Source organism: Schistocerca cancellata, chromosome 11 (assembly GCF_023864275.1).
Source record: "Schistocerca cancellata isolate TAMUIC-IGC-003103 chromosome 11, iqSchCanc2.1, whole genome shotgun sequence".
In the NCBI taxonomy this organism is placed as follows: Eukaryota; Metazoa; Arthropoda; class Insecta; order Orthoptera; family Acrididae; genus Schistocerca; species Schistocerca cancellata.
The window spans coordinates 145,276,315-145,297,466 of record NC_064636.1 but is presented as its reverse complement, the minus strand read 5'-3'; the positions used below and the strand labels follow the sequence as shown (position 1 = coordinate 145,297,466).

Here is a 21,152-nt window from a genome sequence, read left to right as displayed (position 1 = left end):
CGTCTCCGCTGTGCAGTGTGTACTAGCATCTCTCCTTTTCGTGATATTGTTCCAATTTTTACGTTAGTTACACTGTAAATAAACCGAAATAATATCCCGTACACATTGATGGAAAAAAAAAAAAAATCACATCACCAAATATAATGTAGAGTAACAAAAACTCGGGAATTTACTTGTCCAGTTAACATTCCCAAGTGAGTACCACTACAAGATCAAAGCTATTATGAAAAAAATATTTTAAAAAACTTTACACTTTGAAAGTTTCAAAAATAGCTGCCAGAATTGGACTCCGTGAACAAATAATCCCAATAACCCTAAACAAAATTGGAAGCACATATTAAACCGGAGCAAACATAACCTAGTATGTGCCAGAAAGTTATAGAATTTCTGTGTGTTTTCTTAGCTGAAGCCTGGAGCCCTGTTGCAGGAGTTCCTGTACGATTTATTTCTGACAGTTTGGCTTGGTGTCGTTTAAGAACTATCCCACATTTTCCCAGCAATTTCATCTTTGAATCGGTATTAAATGTGATTTCTCTTTGCCAATTGTATTGCCACTCTTCACAAGTCATTGCTGGTTAAACTTGAGGAAGGAAGCCTCTTTAGCGTAACATTAAACCACTTTTCTTCAATATCTGCCTCTTTTTGTTTTTGCTACTTCATCAGGCGTAGTGTACTTCTTGTTGGACACCCTCATAACGGTTGTTTTTGGAACATTTAACTGTCCACTGATCTTCTTCCAGCCCACCTGTTATGAACTACATCAATACCTTTAGTCATTTTAGACAGACACCATTGTCTTTGATCAGTCCTGTTCCCTCAATTACCCTCGTGGAATCTGCAAGAGAATAAGTGTGCATGCTAATACAGAAAGACATTAAATGTAAAATGTGGGGGGGTCCAGTTTATGTATCTAAAACTTACATTTTGTAACAGAATAATTTTTTAACCAAACATTTAAATCAAAATGTAAAGGTATTTGATACAAATGTGTGAAATTAAAACAGATATGCTGTGTGTGAATGCTGTAGCAGACATTACTATGACAAATATCACTTTTTCGTACAATGGTACGCATTTACACTGTGTGTAAATAACTGCACTTCAAGTAATTTATGTAGCACCCAGCATTCACGATACAGGTCGTTGTTACCACTGCACTAACAATCATTCAACTGTAAAGTACACCAACTATTGTGATAGAAACTACTCTAAAAGCTGCGTATTTCACCTCATACTGTCATAGTTTATCCGATTTCACTGTATAAAATACACTATGTGATCAAAATTATCCGGACACCCCGAAAAACATACATTTTTCATATTAGGATCATTGAGCTGCCAGGTACTCCATATCAGCGACCTCAGTAGTCATTAGACATCGTGAGAGAGCAGAATGGGGCACTCCGCGGAACTCACAGACTTCGAATGTGGTCAGACGATTGGGTGTCACTTGTGTCATACACCTGTACGCAAGATTTCCACACTCCTAAACATCCCGAGGTCCACCGTTTCCGATGTGATAGTGAATTGGAAATGTGAAGGGAGACGTACAGCACAAAAGCGTACAGGCCGACCTCGTCTGTTGACTGACAGAGATCACCGACAGTTGAAGGGGGTCATAATGTGTAATAGCCAGACGTCTATCCAGATCATCACACAGGAATTCCAAACTGCATCAGGATTCAGTGCAAGTACTATGACAGTTAGGCGAGAGGTGAGACTGCTAAGGTCATCAGTCCCTAAGCTTACACACTACTTAACCTAAATTATCCTAAGGACAAACACACACACCCATGCCCGAAGGAGGACTCGAACCTCTGCAGGAACCAGCCGCACAGTCCACGACCGCAGCGTCGTAGACCACTCGGGCTAACCCCGCACGGCGTGCAGCTGCTCATAAGCCACACATCACGCTGGTAAATGCAACGATGTCTCGCTCAGTGTAAGGAGCGTAAACATTGTACAATTGAACAGTGGAAAAATGTTGTGTAGCGTGACTAATCTCGGTACACGATGTGGCAATCCGATGGCAGGGTGTGGGTAAGGCGAATGCCCAGTGAACATTATCTGCCAGCATATGTAGTACCGACAGTAAAATTCGGAGGCGGTGGTGTTATGGTGTGATCGTGTTTTTCATGGAGGGGGCTCGCACCCCTTGTTGTTTTGTGTGGTACAATCGCAGCACAGGCCTACATTGATGTTCTGAGCACCTTCTCGCTTCACACTGTTGAAGAGCAATTCGGGGATGGCAATTGCATCTTTAACACGATCGAGCACCTGTTCATAATGTACGGCCTGTGGCGGAGTGGTTACACGACAGTAACGTCCCTGTAATGGACTGGCCTGCACAGAGTCCTGACCTGAATCCTATAGAACACCTTTGGGACGGTTTTCGAATGCCGACTTCGTGCCAGGTCTCACCGGCCGTCATTGATGCCTATCCTAAGTGCAGCACTCCGTGAAGAATGGGCTGCCATTCCCCAAGAACCCTCCAGCACCCGATTGAACGTATTCCTGTGAGAGTGGAAGATGTCATCAAGGGTAAGGGTGGGCCAACACCTTACTGAATTCCAGCATTACCAATGGAGGGCTCCACAAACTTGTAAGTCATTTTCAGCCAGGTGTCTGAATACTTTTGATCACATAGTGTAGCAATAAAAGAAACCGTTAACATAATTTTCACACGTAAGTGGGCAAATTTTCAAAGAAGAGGCAGTACTTTAGATGGTGAACTTAAATCAGCTGTTTCCATTTTGGAAGCTAACTCAATTTACACATATGCGGGAGAAACATAGCACTTTCCCATTGGCCTTCCAGTTCTAATTTTTCATTGGTCACTTGGTTAGAGCTGATGGGACGACATGGTGGCAATAGTGCATAACCCTGTGTTGTTTTATGTTCTCCCTGTTCTGTCGACAGTCAGTGTGAATAAAACAGATTTTTTAGTCTGCACTGCGTTTTGTCGACAGTCGGCTTGGATAAAATAGATTTTTTATTGCCCATATTGACTGCATTAATTTTTTTAAAGTGGCAGGTTTCGGTTCAGCACGATCTGTAGACAACAGTAAAAGAATCACTGAACTAATACTTAATGAAATTCATAATGTTGTTTTACCACACCCTCATCAAACATGAGCCTCAATGTATCCGATTGCATTGCTTACAAGAGAAACCCGTCAATCTATCAGTAAAATTTACAAGCTATATCACAGGATAAAACAATGCTTTGTTATAATCCACACAATTAATACAGTGCACAAGGCAATTGCCAACAGGTGGAGCGTGATACATTTGAATAACACATGTACACCTGCTCTGAATTAATAATTTTTCTTAATGAGAACACCATTCTTACAATCCAGATGGGCAGTAAAAAAATCGAACATCTCGGGGAGTCAGGTGCTCCCGAGGGGCCGTTCACGCCAGCGAGACTGACTGTGTTCTTCATCAGATACTAACTGAGGCCGCTCGTCGAATATTTTATTTTTTTTATTCATATATAGCGGGGTGGAGTCGCCCCCCCCCCCCCTCCCCCTCCCACGCACGACCACACCAGTGTGATGGCCAATACAACAGGTCTACTCCCATCTGTGCATATTGGTTAGTCTCGTAGGATGTGGGTACTGTGATGTTTGCGTATTTCTGGTTACCATTCCTGTTTAGTTGTATGGCGAGTTTTTTTTGAATACTACTTTGAGGGTTTCAAGGCAGTATTCACTGTCAAGATTCACAGTACGGGTGTAGCATGGAGCATTGCTAATGATGCACAGCACTGTGTTCTGTTTGTATACATGCTTGTCTGGGGGTAGAGTGGGTTGAAAGTTGAATGAAGGGTAGTGGTTGGAAGGGCAGAGGAAAATAAAAGTGCTAAGGCAAGAGCCGAGGGAATAAAAATCGCTGCAGTAGTTGGGTCAGGCTATAAGAGCAGTAGCAGGTTTCTTGGTGCCTGCGACAGGTCATGCAAGAGTGGGTTTTGTTAGTAGTGGGTAACATGCAGGCGGATACCTCCGACGTTTTGGAGTGATGTTACTTGGCGGCTGGCTTCTCCTACAGCATCGGCACACCTATAACAGTCGGGTTCACCATCGGTTAGTGTCTGATCTATCGGAGTCACAGTATAGGATAGGATAGTGTTGGCAGTTAGTTAGTGTGTGAGCTTGTCGGTCTGGTGGCTGCCTGCGATAGCAGTTGGCACGGTCAGTGTTTCTGACGTGCAGGAGCTTGCCGATGTTGTCACTTGTGAGTGTACGTTAGCTTGCCATAGGTGGTTATGCCCTAGCTATCAGTGTCTTTGGGAAACTACGACCACAAGCATAGGTGGAAGCATAAGCGTCCAGAGTAAGGCTGAAAGGATTGTTCAAGTGTCGTGAGTTCCTGTATAGTCGTGTGGCGATTTTTTTGACTACTTCCTTGAAGGTTTCAAGGCAGTAATCATTGTGAAGATCCGCACTGTGGAGCATTGCTAATGATGTGTAGCACTTTGTTCTGTTGTTATCTGCAGGTGGCTCAGACGTGTAGGAGCTGCATACCCCAGATGGGAGCAGCATATGTCATCAGAGGTCTGATTAGTGTCATGTACACGGACCTCGATCGTTCCAACCAAGGCTCGGCTGCCATCTGTAATTGGTATCGTACTTCTCCCGTGCCTTAATAATTGCTGCATTGAAATTTGACCTTTCTCCGAATCTACTAGTTTATCTATCGTTTGCAATAGTGTAGCATCCAAGGTGTTGTTAATATACGTCAAATTTTCTCGTGATGCGATGCTGAATGACGCATTTGGCCAGTACGTCCCTTGGTGACTCCCGTGACTGTCACTGGTAAGCTGAAATGATCCCCTACTATTTCACAATTTGTCCCGTTGATTAGCAAACCACTGTCCCGTAATTCAATCTCCGTGGTTGCTGTCCAATTCCCATTGTCATAACACTTGGCTGATATCCTCTCCGTAGCAAATACTGAATACAACCAATGCCTCCCAACTTGCTGAAAATATGGTGTAGGCTTCACTGTTATTCTCCGACAGTCCGAAGCTTCTGCTTCTGCCCTAAATAACTGGATCTCACACGACCCCTTGCCCGTGAAAACAACCCGTGATGGACAAATGGAAACTGACTCCGTTAGATATCTACTCAACTCGTGTGATGTACTGCCTCTTGCAATTCGTCCGTCCTCACTCGTGCATCATCAATGCTGTTAACCAATTCCCGCAGCAATTTAGCCATTTCCAGCTTCCTTTACACTATATCCGGTCACGTTTGTACCTGTTTCAGATCCGTATTCAATAATTTCTGTGTTTGTTCTATATATGCTCGTAACCCTGTAGCCATCCCGTGTACCCCGCGTGTCACATTCAACAACTCTGTACCTAATCCCCGTATCTCTGTTGTGTGTACATCCACCAACTTCCCTATGCTTTCCTCCCTGTCGCGAATAACTGTTCAAGAATTGTTCAAACCGTCAATATCGTCTCTATCCGCCGTTCCAAAAATTGTTTTCAGCAACTTCCCACCTGCATTCAACCAACCCCTCTTTACTCTCTTTCTCCTCCCTGGAATCGTGCTCACGACTTGGGGCGCAGTTGTTCCCTTATATGACCTATCCAAACCCTCGTACTCTTCTTGCACTTCCCATAATATTCCGTTCTTAGATGCAACCGTTTCCACACTCGATACCACCTCCTGTAGCTGCCGCATCTCGTTCCTTACCTGCAGCATGTCGAGTGCCAGCCGAAGCGTCCACTTGTGACTCTTGAGGACCACATCCGGTTGTTTTCCGAACAACACCCCACTTTGCAATGGCATATCCTGTACCTCGCCAGCTTGTGTCAGTTGCCAGAGGACTACACCCCATACTATCCACTTGTACCCAATCCTGCGTCACCTACAGAATGGAGAGTGTAGGAAAAAACTCCCATCACTACCCCTTAATACCAATAAAATAACCCTAATCCGTGCACAAATATAATACACACATGATAATTACTGCTAACTACACATCCCTGGAACGCAACTTATACTTAATACCCGGTTTACTGTCTGCTTAATACCCAGTTTACTGTCTGCTTCTGGCACTTCTTCTCACTTTCTGCCAGAAAGAGAAGTACATATACACGTTTCTACAATCCCCTGGAATGGCTTAACTCTACTAACGTGAACTACCGTTGTCTTGGTAGGCAATCGTAATTTTACATTGGTAGGTAATGTCATTTCCACTACCTGGTACGGTCCCTGGAACTTGTTTGTGAACTTCTCGGTTCTCCCTTTTGGGACATACGGATTAGCTAGTAGCAACCATTGGCCTGCTCTGTACTGCGGCAACTTCCTCGTTGTACCTCCCATCCGTTATTTTCATTCCAACTCTTTCGTGTTCACTCGTCTAACTCTCTGCCATACTTCCTTAATGGTTTTCGCAAATTGCCTTACATGCTCCCCCTCTGCTCCAAGTCTTGGACAAAGCATGTCAAAAGGTGACGGCATCTTACGTGCATACACCACTTGGTACGGCGACAATCCTGTCGACGTATGTACCTTACTATTATATGCACTGGTTACGAATTGCAAGTACACATCCCAGTCGGTGTGTTGACTATTTACATAATGACTCAACATCTTAGCGATCGTGCTATGCACTCTCTCTGTTCGTCCGTTTGCTTGCGGATGGAATGGACTACTCTGTAGTTTCTTTACATTCAGTAACTTGCACAGTTTCTTCATCAGATCAGATGTGAAATTAGTACCTCGATCCGAGATTAAGGACTAAGGTATCCCATACCTGAATAACCAATTATTAACTAAAGCTTGTGCCACCGTACTTGCTTTCTGATCTGGTAATGCGACCATGACTAAATACCTAGAAAAGTGGTCAATCACTGCTAACACATACTTATTCCCTGCTGCACTCCTATTAAATGGGCCTAATACATCAATTACGATTTGTTGGAAAGGTCTGTCTGCCTTTGGTAATCTTTGAAGCTGAATCTTTTGATGGCTCAAGTCCGCACGGCACACAATTCCTGATGTACTCGTCCACGTCTTGACATTGTGTCCTCCACCAAAACTTCTCCGCTATCTGCCTATCCGTAGCTCTTCTCCCGCCATGTCCTGAAAGAAAATGGTCATGCGCCTGTTGCAAAACTTCAGATCTTAACACAGCTGGTACGACGACGCGCGGGCCACATTTCGTCGACATTCAAAGTAACCTGTACTGTACTAGGAACTGTGGTTGCTTTCTGAACAATTGGCAATCACTAACCATGGCTTGTGCCCTTTTCCTCATCTTCAGTCACCGCTGTTACTTGTAATACTGCCACTTTCCTGCTCAATGCTGGCTTATGTGTTACCTCATAATAGAACTCACCGAGTTTCAGCGCCCATCTCACTAGCCTACTCGCTGGGTCTTTCAGACCTAATAACCATTTCAGAGCCAAATGATCCGTCACAACCTTAAACCTTCTACCTTACAGATAACATCGAAAGTACGAAATCCTGTATATCACCACTAACAATTCCTTCTCCGTTGTGGAGTAATTTTGTTCTGCCTTGTTAAATTGACGAGACGCGAATGCAATCGGATGTTCTTCGCCATCAATTTCTTGCCCCAGTACAACCCCAAGAGCGTGATTAGATGTGTCACATTGTAGTATAAACTCCTTCGAAAAGTCTGGAAACTTCAAAACTGGACCTGACGTCAGTATCCGTTTCAACTCTTGAACTGCTTTCTCGCACTCTTGACATCCACTGGAAGGTAACACGTTTTCTTAGCAACTTAGTAAGTGGCCTCGCTATTTCTGCAAACTCCTGTACGAATTTTCGATAATAGCTCGCAAGATCAATATACGATTGCAGTTGTTTAACCGTTTCCGGAACCAGAAAATCTTGTACTGCAGAAGTGAGACGAGGATCTGTCCGTACCCTGTCCTGACTGATAACATGCCCGAGATAATTTACTTGTGCTTGCGCAAAATGGCATTTGTCCAAACTTAATGTTAGCCGTGCCGCCTCTAATCTTTTAAACACCACCTCTAACTGTTCCACATGTTGCTCTATATCTCTTGAAAAAACTATAATGTCATCCAGATACACCACGCATTTTTTCGGTTTCAACCCGCGAAGGACTCCATCCAACAACCTCTGAAATGTTGCTGGAGCATTTTTTAGTCCAAACTGCATTTTCTTATACTCGAAGTGACCACAATGCGTTATAAATGCTGTTTTTGGCCTGTCCTCCAGACATACTTCAATCTGGTGATAACCGCTTTGCAAATCCATAGTGGACAATAATTTACACTGCCCTAAGTTATCGAACATTTCTGTGATATTCGGAATCGGATATACGTCCGCCACTGTCCGTTCATTCAGATGTCTGTAATCTCAACAAAAGCAAAATTTTTTCGACCCGTCCGGTGTCTTCTTCGGAACTAGGGCCACGCTACTAGACCAAGGACTATTACTGTGCTGGATTATCCCATCTTCCAGTTGTTGCTCTGTTAATTGCTCTACTATTGGTTGTAATTGTTTCGATAGCCTGTATGGCTTACAATACACCAGAGCACGATTCCCTGTCAGAATACAACGCTGCGTTATTATCCAAACCATCAAACTACAATCCACCTCTTCATGCACTCTCTGAGAAGCTCTTTTTACTGGGAATGCCTCCCAACGGCAGGAACACTCCATTTTTCATTTAACAGTTTTTCACCTGCTGTATCATTAACCCGTTTCTTGGCTTTACACTGCCGTGCCTTATGCTCTGTTTACTGACAATTGAAACACTGCGGTTCCCCGACATTGTCCCTTAAAATGACCTTGCTTCCCACAATGGTAACACTCTCTGGAAGACAAAACATTTTCTTCTCATTGCGACTTCTAGTGGCGCTATCCACTTCCTGCAAATATGTAGCTATGTGCAATGCTGCTGCTAAGTCACTTGGATTTTCCATCTGCATCCGGTGTGAAAAATCCAGCGAGACTCCTCGCAAAAATTTTGATTCATTGTGGATATACTACAGCAACATAACACTTTCTGACTGGACCAGTGGCTGAGTGCATTCAGTTCAAATTTCACTGCTCGCAATTAATTAAAACTGCTGCAAAACTGACATCTTGTTCTTTAAAGTAAAATTAAGTTTCCCTACAAACATGGAACAAAAGTAATCTGTGTGCATGCCTACGAATTTTGACAACACTTGTTTAAATTCTCAGTGCAGACTATTGCATTTTACAAGCTGTTCCAACTATCAACATGTGTCATCAGTGTTCATATGCATATAAACTGATCACTTTTTCTCCTTTATCACAATGAAATGTATTTTGTTATAAAAATAGCATTCAACTAACATTTTATCAACAAAGTGTAAGAAAAAATGATGATACGTGCAATCGAACAGACACACTCCGAAGTTGGTCATTATTCCAGTTAGCGAGGGCTTTCCTCCTCATGGATACCTGCAATGGATCGAAATCGCATCTTTGATTTCCGAAAACTCTCAGGTGATGTAATCCTTTTCACTGAAGCTATTTTTGAGACCATGTGTACGGTTTTAACCATTTTTGCATTCCGTGTACATAGGCTGTGACACCTTTCCTGATGTTGCAATCTTTTTCTGCTCCAACAGTTTATGAAAGTTTGAAAAAAGGGGAAAAAAAGGACAGGATTTTACAGAAACTAATTTAAATGTATTTGTCTTTAATTGTACATCAGGCAAAAAATAGGAGCAAAAGCCCTCTTCAATTTTCAAATTTTATCACACATATTCTGAGCTTCACAAAAGTACATATAAACATATCACAGTCTCTCACAAGTTCAATTAGTTATTGCTCCAGTATATGAATTAAATCACAGTAATTCAAGAGAAGCTTCTACAGCAACAACTGCTACTGTTAAAACTAAGATCATTTACAAACAGAATTACCAAGGGTAAATTTTGCAAAATGCACATGATAAAACACTACAGAAACGGAAAATGGACAAACTGTCTTTTCCAACAGTTTTTTAATAAAGACAATGTTGAAAGTTTTTAAAATGTTTGCAAACATAGAATATACGTAAGAGATGGTAAATTAAATAATGATTAGAGCATGTATATGAGTAAGTACAAAATGATCGCAATTACAAAATGTTAGGTAGTGTCTTCCTGATGGTAACACAACCACTTCACATTTAGCGAATAGTCTAATATTAGTGTACTGAAATTTGATTTTGAGCAAAGAATGTTATACAAAATAGAGAGCAATGACTATATGAAAACTTAATCTAGCTTCTGCTAGTAGCTTTTATTAAAATACCACTATCTTTCATTTTTATACAGCACTTAATATACAAGGAAGCATGCTGCTGTTAAATTGGACCAATTTAAGTGTGAGAAAGGGACACACAGACAAACTGTAAACTTTATGCCTGCTCAGAACCTTGTCATCAAATTAAATGAAAAGCACAAGGTTGTGGGAAACAGGAAAGGGGTTGCAAATAAATTTAAAGCTTCTAGAATTACAAATGAGTTTCTCAACAAATTTTAACAAACAGGGCTGCATTACTTCATTTCTGCATTAAGTAACAACACAATATTCATAGGTTAAATATCTATTTTACTCACTTCACTCGAAGAAATTTCCAAAAAGTGAGGCTTTAGTGTACGTAGGTTTCCAAGAGAGTGGTCAAGTAATCATACAGATATGATAGAGAACCCAGATGCTTCTCTAATGTGTTTCAACTCAGTAAATCTAAAATTCATTGCACTGTAGGAAATACGAGGAAGCATCGAGGTTTCAAATATAGGAAAATTAACAAATGAATCCAAATGTGAAATAAATGTACATGTGAAGAAAACTAATACTTTAAACTTTTCCAAGCAATTTTTGTACTAGCCCCCACCATATGCTGTGCATTTGAAAAGCTATAAAAAGACAAACTACTTCAGTAAAATATGATTTTCACAAGCACCAGCAGTGCCAGTATTTTCAGCTATGCCACAAGTATTTTTGGGAGAGTAATAAGAAAACTAAACTGCCAAGAAGAAAAATACATGAACTACAGCACAAATCTTGGTCAGGAAAGTTCTTATCATACTGTCTCCAAAACCTCTTGTTGCAACTGAGCAATAATTATCTTCTCTTTTTTTTAATAGTGGGACATCTTCCCTGCTGGCATTAATTTGCAGTGGCTATCAGACTGCATGCAGAAGTTTTATAGCCAAATGTAGTTTTTCGTAGTAAAATTCTTGAATTAGTGTTTTACAGAGTACTTGTGTCAGAATTATAAGTCTCAAGCTTTTGGTGACTTTCCCCATTGTCACTGACAGGAAATATTTCAGTAGGCCATTAGGTACTTAAGTTGGCCAAATTATATCACGGATATAACAGAGGCGCAAGTGAGTCATTCACTATCTAATGAAATTACCACTGCTCTTCAGTCACAGACTTTGATGTAAATATCTTTTAGCAAAGGGGAGTTCTGTGATATATCTCCGCGACAAATTGGCCAACTGAAGTACCTGCGCCCACGTAAATATCTCCTGATGACGACAGCTAAGTTGTCAAAAGCTCGAGCCTGATAAATCTGATGCAGTTATTCAAATTTTATAGTCACTGGATGGTTACATTTGGGATCAAAGAAAATGAGAGAGATCGAGACAGAATGTAATCTTTATTCTTTCCCAACACCAGTGATAGTATAAATATTATAAAATTAAGATTCCAAATGCCCTGTTAAAGCATTTTCTATCTCTGTCACAACAATAGTTGGAAACAGTAATGTTCTTACAAGGCTTCAGGATAGTGTGTTTTAATTTTGAGAACGAAAAATGACCACTGGTAGTATATTAAACCAAGTATCACGCATGCACAGCAAGTTTTGTATTAAACTCTTAAGGTGACAATACTGGCACTCAATGTTAAAACCACCGGCTTCAAAACTTATTTCAAAATTCACTTAATGGCCTACATAATCCCATCTGTATGCATGTAGGTTAAATGGTACATTCCCCTTTAAAAATCCTGACATAAATTGTTGCATGGTCAGCAAATGTTGAAGACTGACTGTAAAGAATGGAATAGGAGCATGCACATTAGAACATTGACACAAGAACATTGACACAAATCCACTGTCAATTCGATGTAAACACCCAGACACAAAATGTCATTTGGTTTTAATTAATCAAATTAATTAATTTAATTAATCAGCATCAGTTATCAAGTTTGATGGTCATTCCCACAGGTGTGTGTGTGTGTGTGTGTGTGTGTGTGTGTGTGTGTTTGTGTGTTTGTGAGGGGGGGGGGGGAGAGAGAGAGAGAGAGAGAGAGAGAGAGAGAGAGAGAGAGAGAGAGCTAAGGGGTTACAAGGCATTTTATTTCGGAGCACGTTAGAAATGCACACAGGTAGCAGACACAAAGCTATTACCAGCACCAGAAACCATTAATAAATCAACTCCCGCAATTTCCCTTTGCGGAATATGTAACTGCTCCAATTTCTAGGGGCCTCCAGTTGAGAAATACTTCATTGTTAGCTGCCTGGCTCTTTCACTCAACTACTGAAGTATTGCTCCCTGTAACAAAATATCAGTTCTAAATTTATAGTCCTTGGTAAAGGAGCACCTGAGCTGCGCAACTGTTCGGAGGAGTGCAGCTCCCCAACAGTAACAACGCAGAACTGGTAAGTTCACAATTTGGGAAACTGCTGTGCCTACAATAATTAAACATTTATGTCAAAAACAAAAGCAGCAAACAGGGAACTGTAACTGTGTTGACAGTTACACAAAATGTGATGGATTAGTAGCTAAAAATCATCACAAACTCACCAGGATTGAAACAAACATTACTTCATGAGGAGGAAAGGACGGTAGGATACATGAAACAGTCCTGACCTAAAAGGAAACACTGTGTCATTTGACCAAAGGTTTGAAGAACAGTGAAAGGAAAGAGTTGGAGTAACATTGAATTATTGGTAACGATCAAGTTAGAGGCTTTAAGGAACAAGAGAAAAGACGAGGCAGAAACTTGCATGGAAAATTGGAGGTACTCAAATTCCAGGTTAATTAGTAACGTTGGTAAAATTATTCAAATGCTTCCTGAAATGATTTGACAAACATACGAAGTAAAATAGACTAGAGAAATATTAGACATGACTTAGAATAATGCTCAAAAATAATGTACAGAAGCCATTATGCTAATAAATTTTTGATATAAGAACACCAATGAGTGAAAATACACCAGGTGAATATCCTCTAGTACTCATTAAAATTCTAGGATTCTCATTTGCTATACACAATTTCGAGCATCGTACAAAGGCGCATCAAATGTTTCTGTAGCCTATTTTATTTCTTGCTTTAAGACAAATCATTTCACAAAACCTTTGACTGTTTTTCAAATTTTTATTTTTATTTTGAAGTTTTGTTCAAAAAGCATGAAATATAATATATTTAAATATTGTTTGGTATGTTATTATTATTATTATTATTATTATTATTATTATTATTAATATTGCTACTACAACTACTACAACTCCTGAGAGTATACAGATCAAGAGAATTTAAGCTGTGCTTTCATATTTTTTGACACTTCAATCACATAGCTAGCAGCTCCTGTTAGTGAAACATTTTGACTTTTCCTCAAATCGCTAAGTTTTTAAAATTATCCTGATTACTTTCAAGCAATTAAATACTTTTTTGGCTAGCTAGACCACACAGTCAATTAGATACTCTATTTCTCCATTTCTCACTCTTCATTTGGCTATGAAAATTCGGACAAAAATCCATGGTTATATCTAGGAAGTCATCTTTTTGCTCCTCTTCAACATGTGAGAAAAGAAGTATAGAGATTTCCAATTATTCATGTGCAGCTTATCCCTGCAAAAAATTTGCAATATTTTTATCTAGCAAACAGCAACAAAAAACCTCCCACGTGACAATAAGTGCCTTTTCCATTGTTTACTTTAACCAACTGGTGTGTGACAACAGAGTACTGTTTCTATTGTTATTGGACAGGCTGTTCCATGTAAATCGAAAACACTCAGTTTTCTTATGTTAGTCGGTGTATGTCAACAAAGCAACCTAAAGATATGGCCGGGAAGCTAAATAAATGTGTTGACATTAAAACAAAAATTAGAATTAATTGAAAGACATGAGAAAGAGGAAATTGTCACAAAACTCAGTGCTGACTATGGTACTGGAATGCAAACTGTATGGGTCATTAAAAAGAATAAGCAAAAATTATAAGATTTTGTAGGAAATGTGATTCTAGTTGTTGACCATCTGCAAGAAAATGTATGGTGAGACCTACATTTGATAAATTAGATGCTGCTCTTTTGCAATGGTTTAGCCAAAAATGAGGAAAAGGTATCTTTGTTTTGGGCACAATAAATGCCGAAAAAGTTAAATTTTTTCATAGTGTGCTAGGCTTTGACAGAGAACTTAATGCCTCATCCGGATGGCTAATCAGATTCACATAACATTACAGGATTCATGAACTTACTGGACAAGGAGAGTGGATTAGTTCAAATGTTGCGCCACCTGACTACTCCTGGCAAGAGGTTCAGGAATTTGTAGAAGACAATTTACAGTGCAGATGAAACTGATCTGTATTGGAAATGCCTACAAACCAGAATTCTTGCTTTTAAGAGTGACGTTTATGCTCCTGGATATTTTTGTCATCAGTCTTCTGACTGGTTTGATGTGGCCCACCATGAATTCCTTTCCTCCATCTCAGAGTAGCACTTGCAACCTACATCTTCAATTATTTGCTGGATATATTCCAATCTCTGTTTTCCTCTACAGCTTTTGCCTTCTACAGCTCCCCCTAGTACCATGGAAGTCACTCCCTGATGTCTTAACAGATGTCCTTCCATTCTTTCCCCCCTCTTTATCAGTGTTTTCCACATGTGCCTTTCCTCTCTGATTATGCGCAGAACCTCCTCATTCCTTACCTTCCTTATCAGTCCACCCAATTTTCCATATTCGCCTGTAGCACTACATCTCAAATGCTTCGATTCTCTTCTGTTCCGGTTTACTTTTTATTCGTGTTTAAATTTCTCTGCAGTTCGTATTTTGTTACGCATTACCGATACGTTTTATTCTCTGTTTGTGAGTGGGTGTTGTTTTTCACTCTCGCATTAGTTAGCATGAGTGCTAACGAATGTTGAAACTGCTGTTTTCATGTTTAAAAAGCGATCTCTCTGTATGAAGTATATCTGTGTTATTTTTCGATGTGTCAAACAGTGGAACAAATTAATCTAGAAATAGGTTAAATTTATTATTGACGTTTTTAGCTTGACACATTGTCTCATTCCAACTGCTGCAAATGTCTGCTGAAGATTTGTAGATTTTCACTATTGACTTATGCTCAAAATCTGCCATATTTTTACAGGAAAGAAAATTTACATTACAATAACAACGCATAATTGTTTTTGTGAGGTGAGTTAAAAGTGATTGTTTGCTTGGGGAATGTACTCGGCTTTCCTGAGGGAGCTCTATAAACAGCTACACAATATTTATTTAGGATACTAAAGGCAGAGGAATTTAATATTATACACTGTATTAGTGCAGAATTTTTCAAGTGAGTGTAAATAATAGTTGTCTGGTCCAGAAAGAATGTACTTTATCACAGTGCATTTTTCACAAATGTACCTGGTTTTACCATGTATATCGCAATATTATTTACATCCCGCACTCGTACGTTTTCACTGGCTATTGATAAGTCTTACGCAATTACATTACCGGTAAAAAAAATTTATAAACTATAGTTTCTGCTATATCGCGATTGATAAAGTTACTTATTTTAACCATTCGGCAAAGTACTCTCCTCTTTGCGTGGTATCATTTGCCAAGATCTCGTTTCGTTATCTCCAGCGATTTACGAGATATGACAGGCGTTATGAATATTTCCTTCCCGCGCGTTGCGATCGGAAGTGAAGTTGCTGCAGATGCTCAATTTTTTCGAGATTGGAAGCAGATATTGATCCAAAGTTTTACGAAAATTTCAAAACCTCATCTGTATTTCATACTCAGCAATAGAATGTGTAATATGCATCAAACACAAATTCATAGCGACCCGTATTTTTGATGGCAACGTTCTCGAATTTGATACTCATCTGTGAAATACCACAATAGTTATGACCATTATCGAAATGATTGGCACTTCATCGTGAAGCTGCCATATAAAGCTAAAAGAATTTCAGAAATTAATTGTTTTTTACGGAATAGGTTCTGTAAAACCGTTTGACAAAGATTTGCAGGCCGTGCGTCTCGATTCTTTAAGCGCAGCGCCAAGCCAACCCTGGCCCGCTTTGCGTGACGTCACAAGAGCGCGCCGCGGCCTTCTCTTTAGGTGGTGGTGCTATAGCTCACTCGTATTTTTCTCAGAATTTCGAACATCTTGCACCATTTTACATTGTCAAAGGGTTTTTCCAGGTCCACAAATCCTATGAATGTATCTTGATTTTTCTTTAGTCTTGCTTCCATTATCAAACACAACATCAGAATTGCCTCTCTGGTGCCTTTACCTTTTCTACAACCAAACTGATCGTCATCTAGCACATCCTCAATTTTCTTTTCCATTCTTCTGTACATTACTCTTGTCATCAACTTGAATGCATGAGCTGTTAACATGATTGTGCAAATAATTCTCGCACTTGTCAGCTCTCGCAGTCTTCGGAATTGTGTGGATGATATTTTTCTGAAAGTCACATGGTATGCTGCCAGACTCATACATTCTACACACCAACATGAATAGTCATTTTGTTGCCACTTCCCCCAATGATTTTAGAAATTCTGATGGAATGTTATTTATCCCTTTTGCCTTATTTGAGCTTAAGTTTTCAAAAGCTCTTTTAAATTCTGATTCTAATACTGGATCCCATATCTCTTCTAAATCAACTCCTGTTTCTTCTTCTATCTCATCAGACAAATCTTCCCCCTCATATAGGCTTTCAATGTATTCTTTCCACCTATCCGATCTCTGCTCTGCATTTAACATTGGAATTCCCTTTGCACTCTTAATGTTACCACCCTTGCTTTTAATGTCACCGAAGGTTGTTTTGATTTTCCTGTATTGTGAGTCTGTCCTTTCGACAATAATTTCTTTTTCGATTTCTTCACATTTTTCAGGGAGCCGTTTCATCTTAGCTTCCCTGCAAATTCCTATTTATTTCATTTGTCAGCAGTTTGTAATTCTGTATTCCTGAGTTTCCCAGGACATCTTTGTACTTCCTCCTTTCACTGATCAACTGAAGTATTTCTTCTGTTACCCAGGGTTTCTTCATAACTACCTTTTTTATACCTACGTTTTCCTTTCCAAGTTTTGTGATGGCCCTTTTTAGAGATATCCATTCTTCTTCAACGCTACTACCTACTGAGCTATTCCTTATTGCTGTATCTATGGCCTTAGAGAACTTCAAGCGTATCTCAACATTCCTTAGTACTTCCGTAACCCACTTCTTTGCATATTAATTCTTCCTGATTAATGTCTTGAACTTCAGCCTACTCCTCATCAACACTTCTTTGTGATCTTAGTCTATATCTGCTCCTGGATACACCTTACAATCCAGTATCTGATTTCAGGATCTCTGTCTCACTGTGATTTAACTGAAATCTTCTCGCATCAGCCTGCCTTTTCCAAGTATACCTCCTCCTTTTGGGATTCTTGAACAGAATATTTGCTATTACTAGCTGAAATTTATTAAAGAACTCAAGTAGTCTTTCTCCTCTCTCATTCCTTGTCTGAAGCCCATATTCTCCTGTAACCTTTTCTTCTACTCCTTCCCCTACAACTGGATTCCAATCCCCCATAACTATTAGATTTTCAGCTCCCTTCACATACTGTGTTACCCTTTCAATATTCTCATATACTTTCTCTATCTCATCATCTTCAGCTTGCAACGTCACCATGTACACCTGAACTATCGTTGTTGGTTTGCTATCTATTCTGATAAGAATAACCCTATCACTGAACTGTTCACTCTCTGCCCTACCTTGCTGTTCATAACGAATTCTACTCCAGTTACGCCATTTTCTGCTGCTGTTGATATTACCCTACACTCATCTGACCAGAAATCCTTGTCTTCTTTCCATTTCACTTCACTGACCCCTACTGTATCTAGATTGAGCCTTAGCATTTCCCTTTTCAGTTTTTCTAGTTTCCTACCATGTTCAAGCATCTGACATCCCACGTCCCGACTCGTAGAACGTTATCCTTTCATTGATTACTCAGTCTTTTTCTCATTGTCACTTCCCCCTTGGCAGTCCCCTCTCGGAGATCCAAATGAGGGACTATTCCGGAATCTTTTGCCAATGGAGAAATCATCATGACACTTTTTCAATTACAGGCATGTCCTGTGGATACACGTTGCATGTCTTTGCTGCAGAATGAGGGTGACTTCTAATGCCAGAAGTCTTCGTCTGCCAATACTGATTATTAATCAAAATTTAAGCAGTGGTGGGATTTGAACCTGGGACCAAGGACGTTTTGATTACTCTAAAGAACTCCATTACAATTTTGTCCACCGCTTGTGCTTCTGGAAGCCACAAAGTGAAACTGCTCGCGATCGGGGGGAAGAAAGAGCATTCAAGGATATCACTGCTAAGGATCTCTCTGTGCATTATTACAACCAAAAAGGAGCATAGATAGATAGTGAAATTTTCAAAAGCTGGTTCCACAAACGTTAATGAATTCTATGAGAGAAAGGATTGCCACGAAAGGCTGTTTTATTGCTTGGTAAAACTCCCTTCCCATCACAATGAAAGAAATCTCATATCTGATGATGGTCTCATAGAAAATAAGTGTTTATCGCACAATGGACCAAGGCGTAACTGCATTGGTACAATGCTGCTATCAGTTTGGTCTACTGAGAATGCTACTTCATGAGGATGATTTGGCGGAGTTCTGGAAGAAGCTGAGAATTCCAGATGCCATACATCGGATGTATGATGATGATGATGCCTGGCAGAAAGTCAACACACACACACACACACAAACATACACAAAAACTAGTTTGACCACGGAAAATTCTTTGAGCTATGGAAAAAAGTGATTTTCAAGGTTTCTGCGACGAAGAAATAACAACTGCACAGCTAATGAATCTGGCAATGGGGTTAAATAGTTTTGACTACTTCAATGAAGAAAACTTGAATGAGCGGTTGAAGATCCACACATGTGAACCTGGCTTTCACACGAGTGACACGGAAATTGTGACCACAGCTTCACGACAAAACAAACAAAAGGACAGTGAATGTGAAAACGGGGATGAAGACAGTGTCCTAATCATCCATTGTAATGTGTCGATACTCTTCTAGACTATATGGGCCAAAGGGGGTTTCAGTACAGTGACATTACTGCTGCAAGAAAAATTCAAAATGCCACGTGAAAAAATGTCAACTTCGGCATGCAGTACTTATGCACACAATTTGGATAATCTTTCTGACAAAGAATACACGTTGAAAAAATCACGTATCTTCTCCCAGCCATTACCCTGAATAATCAGAAGTATACTACACAAGTGACGACAGAGAAGTTTGCACCAACCACATACGTCATCGTAAGCCGAGAAAGACTGGTCTGTGAATAAAGATCAAAATGCTAAGTGAAAACAAGGGAACAGATCTCTGTTGGCCACTCCATACCCCCTGTAAAGTTTTTGTGATTAACAAAAAGACATTAAACTTGGAAGTTTGAATGAAATGCAAATACTTCGCCGCCTTCTGTTTCTTAATGCAAACTGAACTGCCAGACATACCGGGTGATCAAATAGTCAGTATAAATTTGAAAATTTGATAAACCACGGAATATTGTAGAAAAAAACAGGTAAAAATTGGCAAAATGTCCAACAGATGCGCGTCTTTTGGTGATGATCGTGTGCTCAGCCGCCACTTTCATCACGCTTGGCCTCCCAGGTCCCCAGACCTCAGTCCGTGCGATTATTGGCTTTGGAGTTACCTGAAGTCGCAAGTGTATCGTGATCGACCGACATCTCTAGGGATGCTGAAAGACAACATCCGACGCCAATGCCTCACCGTAACTCCGGACATGCTTTACAGTGCTGTTCACAACATTATTCCTCGATTACAGCTATTGTTGAGGAATGATGGTGGATATATTGAGCACTTCCTGTAAAGATCATCATCTTTGCTCTGTCTTACTTTGTTATGGTAATTATTCCTATTCCGATAAGATGAAGCGCCCTCTGTCGGACATTTTTTGAACTTTTGTAGTTGTTTGGTTCTAATAAAACCCCGTGTCATTCCAAGCACACGTGTCAATTTGTACCTCTCTATCCACATTATTCCGTGATTTATTCAGTTTTCAAATTTATACATGGAAGAACCCTTGAGATACTAAAAGGTACCAGATAGATTATATAATGGTAAGACAGAGATTTAGGAACCAGGTTTTAAATTGTAAGACATTTCCAGGGGCAGATGTGGACTCTGACCACAATCTATTGGTTATTACCTGTAGATTAAAACTGAAGAAACTGCAAAAAGGTGGGAATTTAAGGAGATGGGACCTAGATAAACTGAAAGAACCAGAGGTTGTACAGAGTTTTAGGCAGAGCATAAGGGAACAATTGACAGGAATGGGGGAAAGAAATGCAGTAGAAGAAGAATGGGTAGCTTTGAGGGATGAAGTAGTGAAGGCAGCAGAGGATCAAATAGGTAAAAAGATGAGGGCTAGTAGAAATCCTCGGGTAACAGAAGAAATATTGAATTTAATTGATGAAAGGAGAAAATTTAAAAATGCAGTAAATGAAGCAGGCAAAAAGGAATACAAACATCTCAAAAATGAGATCAACAGGAAGTGCAAAATGGCTAAGCAGGGATGGCTAGAGGACAAATGTAAGGATGTAGAGGCTTATCTCACTAGGGGTAAGATAGATAATGCCTACAGGTAAATTAAAGAGACCTTTGGAGATAAGAGAACCACTTGTATGAACATCAAGAGCTCAGATGGAAACCCAGTTCTAAGCAAAGAAGGGAAAGCAGAAAGGTGGAAGGAGTATATAGAGGGTCTATACAAGGGCAATGTACTTGAGGGCAATGTTATGGAAATGGAAGAGGATGTAGACAAAGATGAAATGGGAGATATGATACTGCGTGAAGAGTTTGACAGAGCACTGAAAGACTTGAGTCAAAACAAGGCCCCCGGAGTAGACAACATTCCATTGGAACT

General features: G+C 40.0%; 2 protein-coding genes across 9 annotated transcripts in view; one reads left to right on the top strand and one right to left on the bottom strand.

Annotated features, from left to right (window-relative positions):
• LOC126108938 (uncharacterized) overlaps positions 1 to 21,152 on the top strand; it is a 237,986-nt gene that overhangs the window by 183,171 nt on the left and 33,663 nt on the right. The window lies entirely within an intron of this gene.
• Positions 9,656 to 21,152, bottom strand: part of LOC126108940 (protein brambleberry-like) — a 202,427-nt gene continuing 190,930 nt past the window's right edge. For all 8 annotated transcript variants that reach the window (XM_049914316.1, XM_049914318.1, XM_049914317.1 and 5 more), the window contains exon 13: positions 9,656 to 12,541. The gene's annotated coding sequence lies outside the window, so the exon portion shown is untranslated. The remainder of the gene's footprint in view (positions 12,542 to 21,152) is intronic.